At 43.7% G+C, this 12,347-nt stretch overlaps 1 protein-coding gene and 1 non-coding gene across 8 annotated transcripts in view; both read left to right on the forward strand.

Annotated features, from left to right (window-relative positions):
- The window catches only part of LOC124613149 (adipokinetic hormone/corazonin-related peptide receptor variant I), a 381,190-nt gene that overhangs the window by 179,949 nt on the left and 188,894 nt on the right, over positions 1 to 12,347 (forward strand). The gene's annotated exons all lie outside the window — the stretch shown is intronic.
- On the forward strand, positions 9,606 to 9,678 carry Trnan-auu. Its single transcript has one exon. It is a non-coding gene; the product is annotated as a tRNA-Asn (tRNA).

Below are 12,347 nucleotides of genomic sequence, written 5' to 3' on the forward strand. Positions count from 1 at the left end.
GGTCTGAATTGCAACAGTTTCTTTGCAGCGATCTGACATGGGTAAGGGATAGGTAACGGAGAGAACATGTTACGTACGAAAGCTGACTGTGTTGTCTTTAGAAATATATCAATATAAAAGTCTTCAGTTTTAAGTAAAAAAAAAGTAGCTTTGAAATGGCAACCATTCATACCATTTACTTCGTTTATTGCGTTTATAAGTAATACAGTTCCTAGCAATGGCTAGACACGACCAAGCTCGGGGGCGATCAATAAGCTTCCACTGGAAGGCCGTACAGTCCGAAATCGGTATGGCAGTCAGGCAAAACCGTCGTGAGCACTGATGCAACCGTCCTACCGAGGCACCAGTTTGAAGCTACCAGTTCGGTAAAACACCGAGACGTGCTGCGTGCAGAAGTCCGCCACTGCCTGCTGCACGTTCTCGTCCGACAGGAATCTTCGACCCTTCAAGGCTTTTTTAAGGGACTGAAGACGTGAAAGTCGCATCGGGAGAGGTCAGGACTACAGGGCAGCCCAGATGAGGTAATCACTATATCATTTGCATACTTCTTCAACAATTAAGCTTACGCAGTCTTGATATCAGGATGCTTGCTGCTCATGTTATATATTAATGATTTTGCACGCAGTATTAATAGTAAAATCAGGCTTTTTGCAAATGATGCAATCACCTGTAATGAAGTACTATCTGAGAGAAGCTGCATAAATATTCTGCCAGATCTTGATAAGATTTCAACATGGTGCAGACTGGCAACTCGCTTTAAATGTTCAGAAATGTTAAATTGTGCACTTCGCAGAACGAAAAAACCTAGATCCTATGACTATAGTACCAATGACTCACCGTTGGAATCGGCCAGCTCATACAATTTCCTGAGTGTTACATTTTGTAGGGGTATGAAACGCAATGATCACATAGGTTCAGCTGTGGGTAAAGCAGGTGGTACACTTCGGTTCATTGATAGAATACTGGGGAAGTACAATCAGTCAACTAAAAAGATTGGTTAAAATCAATCTGAGACGCATCCTACATTATTGATCAAGTGATGGCACCCATATCACATGTGTCTAACAGGGAATATTGAATGGATACAGAGAAGACCACCAAGAGTGATCACCAAACATGGGAGAGTGTCACAGAGATGCTGAAGGATCTGAAATGGCAGACTCCTGGAGGGAGACGTACTATCCCGAGAAAGTCTATTAACAAAGTTTCAAGAGCTGGCTTTAATGATTACAGTAGGTACCTACTACAACCCCTTCGTATCGCTCACAGAGGGATCGCGAGGAAAATATTAGAATAATTACTGCACGCACAGAGACATTCAAACAATCATTCTTCCCACGCTCCATGCGTGAAGCGTGAAGAAATCGTAATAACTGTTACAACTGTTACATCAAAGTGGTTTGGAGAGTCTAGGTGTAGATGTAGATAGTACCCAGTGTGTGTCTGGTCTATTACATGCTGAAGTGGAAATTGACACTCATCATTTCACTGAGGTAATTAAAAAATTGATACATAGCACCATCATTTCAGTAGCATAAGGACCTCTCGTTCTTTTTTTTCCTTTTGTTTTGTTTTATCATTGGTTCATGCATTTGACGTCGTAGATCATCTACAACCAAGTCTCTCACAGCCGCAAGCCACGCACACAGTACATTAGGGTACTTGGATTGGCTGGGAGCTTGTGTTATTGAGCCAGAAACTCTGGGATAATCGCCGACCTACACAAAATTTTCAAATCGAATCCAGGTTGAGCAAATCAAGTTACTTTTCGGCTGCAACCAGCCGCAATCCTCTCGGCCTCCGCAGCAATTAATTTTTGTTTAGGGTACTTTTATGAAACGTCCCCTTTTTAACAATTACAAATGACTGTGCTTAACCTGACACACAATATTCTTTAGCGCAACGCAATCTGACTTTCAAAATTCCCTACAAAAGAATGGCCCTGACTAACATTAAACTATACCTTTCACAAATCACTTACCTCACAAAAATCTTCGCTGCTCAAGCTACTGCAATACAGCGAGCGCCACTACTGCTAGCTAAATAAAAGATTCAAACTATGGAAGGCACTAACTACTGATAGGGATAGTTAGCAAATGAAAGATATTAGTAGAGAACAAACAACGTATTTACCTTGATATCATCATATATAAATATAGCAGTTCATGACAAATTACAAATCTCCGCCATCTCTCTCCCCACAACCACCACTGCTGGCGGCTCACCTCCAACTGCGCAACGCTACGCGCTGTTCACATCCAGCTGCCCCTCTACAATGGCGAGTATTACAACAATGCAAAGCAGCCACAGACTGCACACAGCACAGCCAGTGATTTTCATATTGAGCGCTACGTAACGTTGCCAACAAGAAAACATAAACAGCCTACTTACATAGAGAAAACATAAACAGCCTACTTACACTTTTTCGACATTGTTCACGAACCTTAACCACAATTTTGTACTCTTCAAGAGGGCAGCTACCCAATCGTTTCTTTTCTTACTTGCTTCAAGGACATTTTTCAAAACCACTTCTCGTTTACTTAATGACACTTTTCTCCCACCAACCAGTGCACCATCACATAGAACACACCTCTCACTTTAACTGTAACAATTGTAGAAAGGTCCACACCATGAGCCCTATTCTATATCGTTCATACCGACCGGTGTAATAAGTTAGTCTCGGTAGTGAAGTCATTTTCGGTTCTTTATCGAAATATCCTATTCAGTAAGCTTCTGGGACCTGTTACCGAACGGTCCTCCAACCGATTTTACGACAATTCCAGTGAGAGGTTTTGGATTTCGGTGTGGCCCCGTCGATCGGTGAGCTGTGGTTTATGTACAGCTATAATTTGTTATTTTAGACATATTTAGCGGTTTCAACTTCGGATTTAGTGATTGTATTTGTGGTGTGCGTACTGTAAGACCTTCGGTACACACACCATCAGATTATTTGACTTGTTGCTTTAATGAAGTAGGCGAGTGTCAGCAATATGTCTCGTGGTCTTATTGTGACGTGTTTATCTTCTGCCGTTAGTTCAGACGATAGAAATGCCACTTGCACGCTTAGAGTAGTAGATTGGCGGTGACTAACTTTAAACAGAACTTGATTAATTTTCACACACATTTATTAAAATAATAAAAAGCATAGACATTACGTAACTCGATTCTGGATACTGTTTACAATTGACAATTTGAAGTTCCTTTGGTCTTGGTACGTTAATCTTATTCTCACATATCTCTGATACTTGACAAAGTGTCTATTCATTTATCTTCATGGCTATGTACAGGAATATGGTAATCTTATTAGGCGCAGACTGCAACTTGACTATAGACTGGTACAGACTAATGCAGACTGGTACAGACTGGTGCAGACAAATGCAGACTGACTAATCAGAGGTCTGTACACTCGTTATAATACCTCGCGTGTTCAGGTATCACTGCGTGAGTGCGATCCGCGAGGAGAAAAGGTTCTACATTAGCAGCAATCTCATTGGCTGCGTTACATATTAATACACGGATCGGCGGAAGCAGAATTTGGTCTGTCCCTAAGGCAGCGCCATCTCGTAGTGCGGAGACGGACGAGCGCTGCGCCTGTGCTGTTGTGCTTAGCGGGGCGCGCTCTAGTGGGAAAGTTCTGTACTCGCTGACTATGCGGAACTATGTACACAACAGTGTTACTAAAGAATCACCAGAGTACGAATCCAGTTGGAAAGTGAGTTCATAATAGGCTATTTTCCTTTGTTAGAAATAGGTTAGGTTGTTACTGTGAATGATTACATCCAAAAACATTCTCTTAAAATAAGTATTATTTTTATGCAAATAAGAGTTTAAAGATCATTAAATATCAAGACATCAGCTCTATGTACGTATATAACATGAGTGTGATCTGACGTTACTAGTGACTTTGTGTACTTTTTCCCCATAAAAGGTTTAGTTAGTAAAAGGTTTAGTTAGTAATTATTGTTATGGAAAGCAATTATGTGAAGCCTGATATTGGAAACTGTCCAAACTATCACACATTGATGACAGACGCAGCACCGTTTGGCAATGAAGTCAGCCTACGTTCCTCTACAGAATAATACGAGAATTGAACACTCTATTCCTGTTGTTTGCCTTGACAAGTGGTTAGCGCGCGGGAATGTCATATGAAAGGACACGGGTTCGCGCACGGATGTGTAAAAAAAATTTTTTTTTTCATTTTCATATATGCAACACGTTCTGAGACATTGTTATTCGTGTAAGTTAAGATTTTTCTGCAATATTAGTTATTACTTACATGTAAGAGCGCACTTCCTCAGTAATGATTTCGTGATTTCTGTGTGTTTAAAAAACGAAATATGAAATTGCTGGATAAGAAATTGCTGTGAGTGAAACCTTTGTATTTTTTCTTGTCAGAAATAATTCACCATTTGTTTCCGAATAAGTAGCGATTTCCGAGTTTCGGTTAGACAGGAATCTAAGAGCAAAACTTAAATTACTGGGAATGTAAGTAGCAGCAGTCATCTTCATAATCTTGCATGTCACAACTGTTTATCTGCATTCGAATCCACAAAAACAGTAGACAGAGATGAAAGATCTCCGCCGTAATATTTTTAGACTGTAGCACCATATACGAAACATTTTCATTCATGAGATGCTGTTATAAACTTCGACGAACTGCAGGAGCTCTCGAAAATGCGTTTTTTTAGTTTTGTTTACAAGATCCAAATTGTTGACGTATCGTATAGGGAAGTGGGCTACTTAATCATTTGGATTTCTAGGAGCGAGTTATAAGCACAATCTGTTTATCTTCTTATTTTTTGAAACTCTTAGAATCAATTTTTCGGGTGTTTTTATTGATCTATTAGTACAATGAGGAACTGCATACTATTCCTAACTCGTTTTCCGAAACATAAAATCCAAAACACGATGACAGTGTGAATGAGAACAGGATGACATATTGCGGTATTTACGAAATCTGCAGAATACAGTCGAATAGGCTATCGTTATTATGCATGCATGGAAACATGCATTCAGGGAAACTGTGAAAATTTCTATGCATTTCAGCTGAGAATTATGGAAATGGATATACTGCGCCGATACTGTTAAGGAGGAGGCAAGAGCAATGAAGGCGGGCACGTCAGATCGATAAAATGCGGCGTCATGCGTTATGGCAAAGTAAACGCAATTTTCGGTACTTGAAAGAATAGCGCGCCTGTGTCGTCTGCTAGCCACTTTGTGTTCGTGGCGCTGTGCGCGCTGCAGTGCGCATGCGCGGATCTGTGGCTGCTTGCTTTTGATTGGCTTGCGGGACGCGAACCGACAACAGCGCTTCGGTTCTCTAGACCCGAACGGTTGCTGTTGTTGTTGTGGTCTTCAGTCCTGAGACTGGTTTGATGCAGCTCTCCATGCTACTCTATCCTGTGCAAGCTTCTTCCTCTCCCAGTACCTACCGCAACCTACATCCTTCTGAATCTGCTTAGTGTATTCATCTCTTGGTCTCCCTCTACGATTTTTACCCTCCACGCAGCCCTCCAATACCAAATTGGTGATCCCTTGATGCTTCAACACATGTCCTACCAACCGATCCCTTCTTCTAGTCAAGTTGTGCCACAAACTTCTCTTCTCCCCAATCCTATTCAATACTTCCTCATTAGTTACGTGATCTATCCATCTAATCTTCAGCATTCTTCTGTACCACCACATTTCGAAAGCTTCTAATCTCTTCTTGTCCAAACTATTTATCGTCCATGTTTCACTTCCATTCATGGCTACACTCCATACAAATACTTTCAGAAACGACTTCCTGACACTTAAATCTATACTCGATGTTAACAAATTTCTCTTCTTCAGAAACGCTTTCCTTGCCATTGCCAGTCTACATTTTATATCCTCTCTACTTCGACCATCATCAGTTACTGTTCTCCCCAAATAGCAAAACTCCTGTACTCCTTTAAGTGTCTCATTTCCTAATCTAATTCCCTCAGCATCACCCGATTTAATTCGACTACATTGCATTATCCTCGTTTTGCTTTTGTTGATGTTCATCTTATATCCTCCTTTCAAGACACTATCCATTCCGTTCAACTTCTCTTCCAAGTCCTTTGCTGTCTCTGACAGAATTACAATGTCATCGGCGAACCTCAACATTTTTATTTCCTCTCCATGGACTTTAATTCCTACTCCGAATTTTTCTTTTGTTTCCTTTATTGCTTGCTCAATATACAGATTGAATAACATTGGGAAGAGGCTACAACCCTGTCTCACTCCCTTCCCAACCACTGCTTCCCTTTCATGTCCCTCGACTCTTATAACTGCATTCTGGTTTCTGTACAAATTGTAAATAGCCTTTCGCTCCCTGTATTTTACCCCTGCCACCTTTAGAATTTGGAAGAGAGTATTCCAGTAAACATTGTCAAAAGCTTTCTGTAAGTCTACGAATGCTAGAAACGTAGGTTTGCCTTTCCTTAATCTTTCTTCTAAGATAAGTCGTAAGGTCAGTATTGCCTCACGTGTTCCAATATTTCTACGGAATCCAAACCGATCTTCTCCGAGGTCCGCTTCTACCAGTTTTTTCATTCGTCTGTATAGAATTCGCGTTAGTATTTTGCAGCTGTGACTTATTAAACTGATAGTTCGGTAATTTTCACATCTGTCAACACCTGCTTTCTTTGGGATTCGAATTATTATATTCTTCTTGAAGTCGGAGGGTATTTCACCTGTTTCATACACCTTGCTCACCAGATGGTAGAGTTTCGTCAGGACTGGCTCTCCCAAGGCTGTCAGTAGTTCTAATGGAATGTTGTCTACTCCCGGGGCCTTATTTTGACTTAGATATTTCAGTGCTCCGTCAAACTCTTCACGCAGTATTATATCTCCCATTTCATCTTCATCTACATCCTCTTCCATATCCATAAGATTGTCCTCAAGTACATCGCCCTTGTATAGAGACCCTCTATATACTCCCTCCACCTTTCTGCTTTCGCTACTTTGCTTAGAACTGGGTTTCCATCTGAGCTTTTGATATTCATACAAGTCGTTCTCTTTTCTCCGAAGGTCTCTTTAATTTTCCTGTAGGCAGTATCTTTCTAACCCCTAGTGAGATAAGCCTCTACATCCTTACATTTGTCGTCTAGCAATCCCTGCTTAGCCATTTTGCACTTCCTGTAAATCTCATTTTTCAGACGTTTCTATTCCTTTTTGCCTGCTTCATTTACTACATTTTTATATTTTCTCCTTTCATCAATTAAATTCAATATATCTTCTGTTACCCAAGGATTTCTACTAACCCTCGTCTTTCTACCTACGTGATCCTCTGCTGCCTTCACTACTTCATCCCTCAAAGCTACCCATCCTTCTTCTACTGTATTTCTTTCCCCCATTCCTGTCAATTTTTCCCTTATGCTCTCCCTGAAACTCTGAAAAACCTCCGGTTTAGTCAGTTTATCCAGGTCCCATCTCCTTAAATTCCCACCTTTTTGCAGTTTCTTCAGATTTAATCTACAGGTTATAACCAATACATTGTGGTCAGAGTCCACATCTGCCCCTGGAAATGTCTTACAATTTAAAGCCTGGTTCCTAAATTTCTGTCTTACCATTATATAATCTATCTGAAACCTGTCAGTATCTCCAGGCTTCATCCATGTATAGAACCTTCTTTTATGATTCTTGAACCAAGTGTTAGCTATGATTAAGTTGTGCTCTGTGCAAAATTCTACCAGGCGGCTTCCTCTTTCATTTCTTATCCCCAATCCATATTCACCTACTACGTTTCCTTCTCTCCCTTTTCCTACTGCCGAATTCCAGTCACCCATGACTATTAAATTTTCGTCTCCCTTCACTATCTGAATAATTTCATTTATTTCATCATACATTTCTTCAATTTCTTCGTCATCTGCAGAGCTAGTTGGCGTATAAAATTGTACTACTGTAGTAGGCGTGGGCTTCGTATCTATCTTGGCCACAATAATGCGTTCACTATGCTGTTTGTAGTAGCTTACCCGCATTCCTATTTTGCTATTCATTATTAAACCTACTCCTGTATTACCCCTATTTGATTTTGTATTTATAACCCTGTAGTCACCTGACCAAAAGTCTTGTTCCTCCTGCCACCGAACTTCACTAATTCCCACCATATCTATCTAACTTTAACCTATCCATTTCCCTTTTTAAATTTTCTAACCTACCTGCCCGATTAAGGAATCTGACATTCCACGCTCCGATCCGCAGAACGCCAGTTTTCTTTCTCCTGATAACGACATCCTCCTGAGTAGTCCCCGCCCGGAGATCCGAATGGGGGACTATTTTACCTCCGGAATATTTTAGCCAAGATAACGCCATCATCATTTAACCATACAGTAAAGCTGCATGCCCTCGGGAAAAATTACGGCCGTAGGTTCCCCTTGCTTTCAGCCGTTCGCAGTACCAGCACAGCAAGGCCGTTCTGCTTAGTGTTACAAGGCCAGATTAGTCAATCATCCAGACTGTTGCCCTTGCAACTACTGAAAAGGCTGCTACCCCTCTTCAGGAACCACACGTTTGTCTGGCGTCTCAACAGATTCCCCTTCGTTGCACCTACAGTACGGCTATCTGTATCGCTGAGGCACGCAAGCCTCCCCACCATCGGCACGGTCCACGGTTCATGGGGGGTATCGCTATCGAAATGCATACTGAATAATGCACGGGCTCTAATTCGAGTGCTAGACCGTTCGGTGCTCTTGAGTACCGAAACGATCGGGACAATGTCGGAAAGATACAGATAGGCACCCAGAGGAGGGAGCGCTGTGGTCTGGGGAATAATTTTGTGGTATTCCTTTCGTGAAGGCATAATGGACCAACACATGTATGCATCTAGCCTTGGGGACTACGTCCACCCCTACATGCAGTTTGTATTTCCTCGGAACGATAGCATCTGCTAGCAGGACAATGCAACGTTTCGCACAGCTCGCAGTGAACGTGCGTGGTTCGGACAGCATCAGGATGAGTTTGTTGTACTCTTCGGGCCACCAAATTCCTCAGGTTTAAACGCAACAGAGAATCTGTGGGACCACCTCGATCAGGCGTCGGCGCCAAGGAGCCTAATTCGAGAAACCTAGGACAGCCGGCCACGGCACTGGAGTCGGTAAGCCACGGCTCCAGCATCCCCATCGCTACCTTCCAGAACCTCACTGACTCTCTTCAAGTGGTTGAAATGGCTCTGAGCACTATGGGTCTTAGCATCTGAGTTCATCAGTCCCCTAGAACTTAGAACTACTTAAACCTGACTAACCTATGGACATCACACACATCCATGCCCGAGGCAGGATTCGAACCTGCGACCGTAGCGGTCGCGCGGTTCCAGACTGGAGCGCCTAGAACCGCTCGGCCACAGCGGCCAGCACTGACACTCTTCATGCACGTCGCACAGTGGCCCGCGCTGCAAAAGTTGGCTATTCAAGCTTTTGACAGTTGGTCACATTAATATGACAGGACAGTGTAAAACGTTTGCCTTTTACAAACTCACGTAAATTGAAGAGGGATCACTGCTGTCAACATGGACAGGGGCTGCGAATAGCTGGCTCTCGGTAGGAGTGTGGATCGGCCGTGAGGCGTACCGAGATACTCCGTGTAGATGCGATAGCGCTGGTTTCCGGATGGCGCAGTCGTTAACGCACCTGCCTATTAAGCAGGAGATCCCGGGTTGGAATCCCGGTCCGGTATACATTTTCGCTCACCGCGGCTGATTCCGCTTAACGCCCCGCCACAGCTGACAGCTGTGATCCCCCTTCAATTTACATATAGTGATTCACAGTTGCGGGATCTGTGTGGTGTCTGTTCTGTCGAAGGAACGTATACCACGCATTCAAATAATTCTACAAAGTTGTAGAGGCGTTCGTGGACAGCTGTTAAAGTGTTGCATGTCGTCTTTCGTCTCTGGATCTTCGGCTCCTCTCAGCAACGGAGGGTAAATCTTTGAGAATGCCAGTCACTGTCAGAAAAATCATCAAACGTCAGCCGAAAGTCCCTAGACGAAAGACTACCAAAATCGACCCGATAATTGTGTTTCTCTTGATGTATCAGATTGTATCTTCGACCACATCTCCGCCTGTACATCCGAGTGACGCAAATGGGCCGGAACTACGTGAAAAATATAGGGAAAAAACACGCGTGTGATTCCAGATGCAGAACTCAGTGTCATCTTTGCTAACGACGCGAACGTTCGCTCCGTGCCAAAAGCTGGACTCGGAATGGAGCAGGGAAAGGGCTGCGTTAATTACAGATGGCGAGAGACGCTTCCAAGGGCAGGGGCGTGCGCACACGCACGTACACACACACACACACACACACACACACACACACACACACACACACACACGCCCCGCTGACTCCGCCTCCCACCGTCACCGAGCAGCCAAACCCACACCCAGACCTTCGACTGTGTCTGTTTCTGGACCACGAGGACAGCTACAGGCCGCTGCTTAAAGGAATGAGTCTGGCAGGAACGCGGCAACGAGTCGGCCGTTCGCTGTGGTCTGTGTTAGAGCAGAATAGTATTCTTCATTTTGAATACATACTTATTCTGTGTGTCGGTTCGTACACGACAGTGCACGGTACTAATATGTACCAAAAAGCCGTCCACGAAGACGCGAGTTTTTCAGGCGGTCGTATACCGGGGTCTGTTCATCATAGAAAAAAATGGTTCAAATGGCTCTGAGCACTATGGGACGACTTCTGAAGTCATCAGTCCCCTAGAACTTCGAATTACTTGAACGTAACTAACCTAAGGACATCACACACATCCATGCCCGAGGCAGGATTCGAACCTGCGACCGTATCGGTCGTGCGGTTCCAGACTGTAGCGCCTAGAACCGCTCGGCCACTCCGGCCGGCCTTCATCACAGAGATAAGGGCTCAAGAGTTTTCAATAGCACTCGACCTATCGGAAGAGCGGTCATACTGTAGCTGTCCTACAGTACACGGTCAAATTGTAAACATTACACACGTCCTCCAGCTCACGCAATTTACGCAGACTGGCTGCTTCTTTTGCATTACGTGTGTTCTAGGGTGGATCTTAGGCGTCTGATAAAACCTACATTTGTTCGTGGGCGGTTCACATCTATTTCCACATAGACACTCCGCAGCCACCGTACGGTGCATGGCGGAGGGTATCCTTTACCACAACTTGTCATCTCCTTTCCTGTTCCACTCGCAAATAGAGCGAGGGGAAAACTACTGTCTATATGCCTCCGCATGAGCCCTAATTTCTCGTATCTTACCTTCATGGTCCTTACGCGTATCGTATGTTGCCGGCAGTAGAATCGTTCGGCAGTCAGATTCAAATACCGCTTCTCTAAATTCTCTCAGTATGTTTCTCGAAAAGAACGTCGCCTTCCCCTAGGGAATCTCATTCAAGTTCCCGAAGCATCTCTGTAACACTTACGTGTTGTTCGAAACTCCCAGTAACAAATCTAGCAGCCATCCCATGAATCCGACCTGGTACGGGTCCCAAACACTCGAGTAGTACTGAAGAATAGGTCGCACCAGCGCCCTATATGCGTTCTCCTTTACAGATCAAGCACTCTTTCCTAAAATTCTCCCAATAAACCTAAGTCGTTCTATTCGCCTTCCCTACTACAGTTCTTACATGCTCGTTCCACTTCATATCGCTTTGCAAGGTTATGCCCAGACATGTAAACGACTTGACTGTCTCAAGCAGGTCACTAGTAATGGCTGATGGTTCACATGGCTCTGAGCACTATTGGACTTAAGTTCTGAGGTCATTAGTCGCCTAGAACTTAGAACTACTTAAACCTAACTAACCTAAGGACATCACACACATCCATGCCCGAGGCAGGGTTCGAACCTGCGACCGTAGCTGTCGCGCGCTTCCAGACTGTAGCACCTAGAGCCGCTCGGCCACTACGGCCGGCAGGTCACTAGTAATACTGTATCCGAACATTACAGCTTTGCTCTTCCTATTCATCCGCATTACATTTTTCCACATTTAGGGCTAGATGTCATTCATCATACCAATTGGAAAGTTTGTCACTCAACTTCGGCACCTTCATGTACACCACGGCATCATCAGCAAAGAACCACAGATCGCTGCCCACCCTGTCAGCCATATCATTTATGTATATAAAGAACAACAGCTGTCCTATCACTCTATGGGGCACTCCTGACGACACCGTAGTCTTCCTCTGATGAACACTCGCCGTCGAGGACAAGAAGTCTTCGAGCCACTCACATATCTGTGAATTTATTCCATATGCTCGTACCTTCGTTAACAGCCTGCAGTGGGACACAGTGTAAAATGCTTCCCGGAAATCTAGAAATACGGAATGTGCCTTTTTCAGTTCACCCATAGTTCTCAGTATATCATGTGAGAA

Source organism: Schistocerca americana, chromosome 4 (genome assembly GCF_021461395.2).
Source record: "Schistocerca americana isolate TAMUIC-IGC-003095 chromosome 4, iqSchAmer2.1, whole genome shotgun sequence".
Classification (NCBI taxonomy): domain Eukaryota; kingdom Metazoa; phylum Arthropoda; class Insecta; order Orthoptera; family Acrididae; genus Schistocerca; species Schistocerca americana.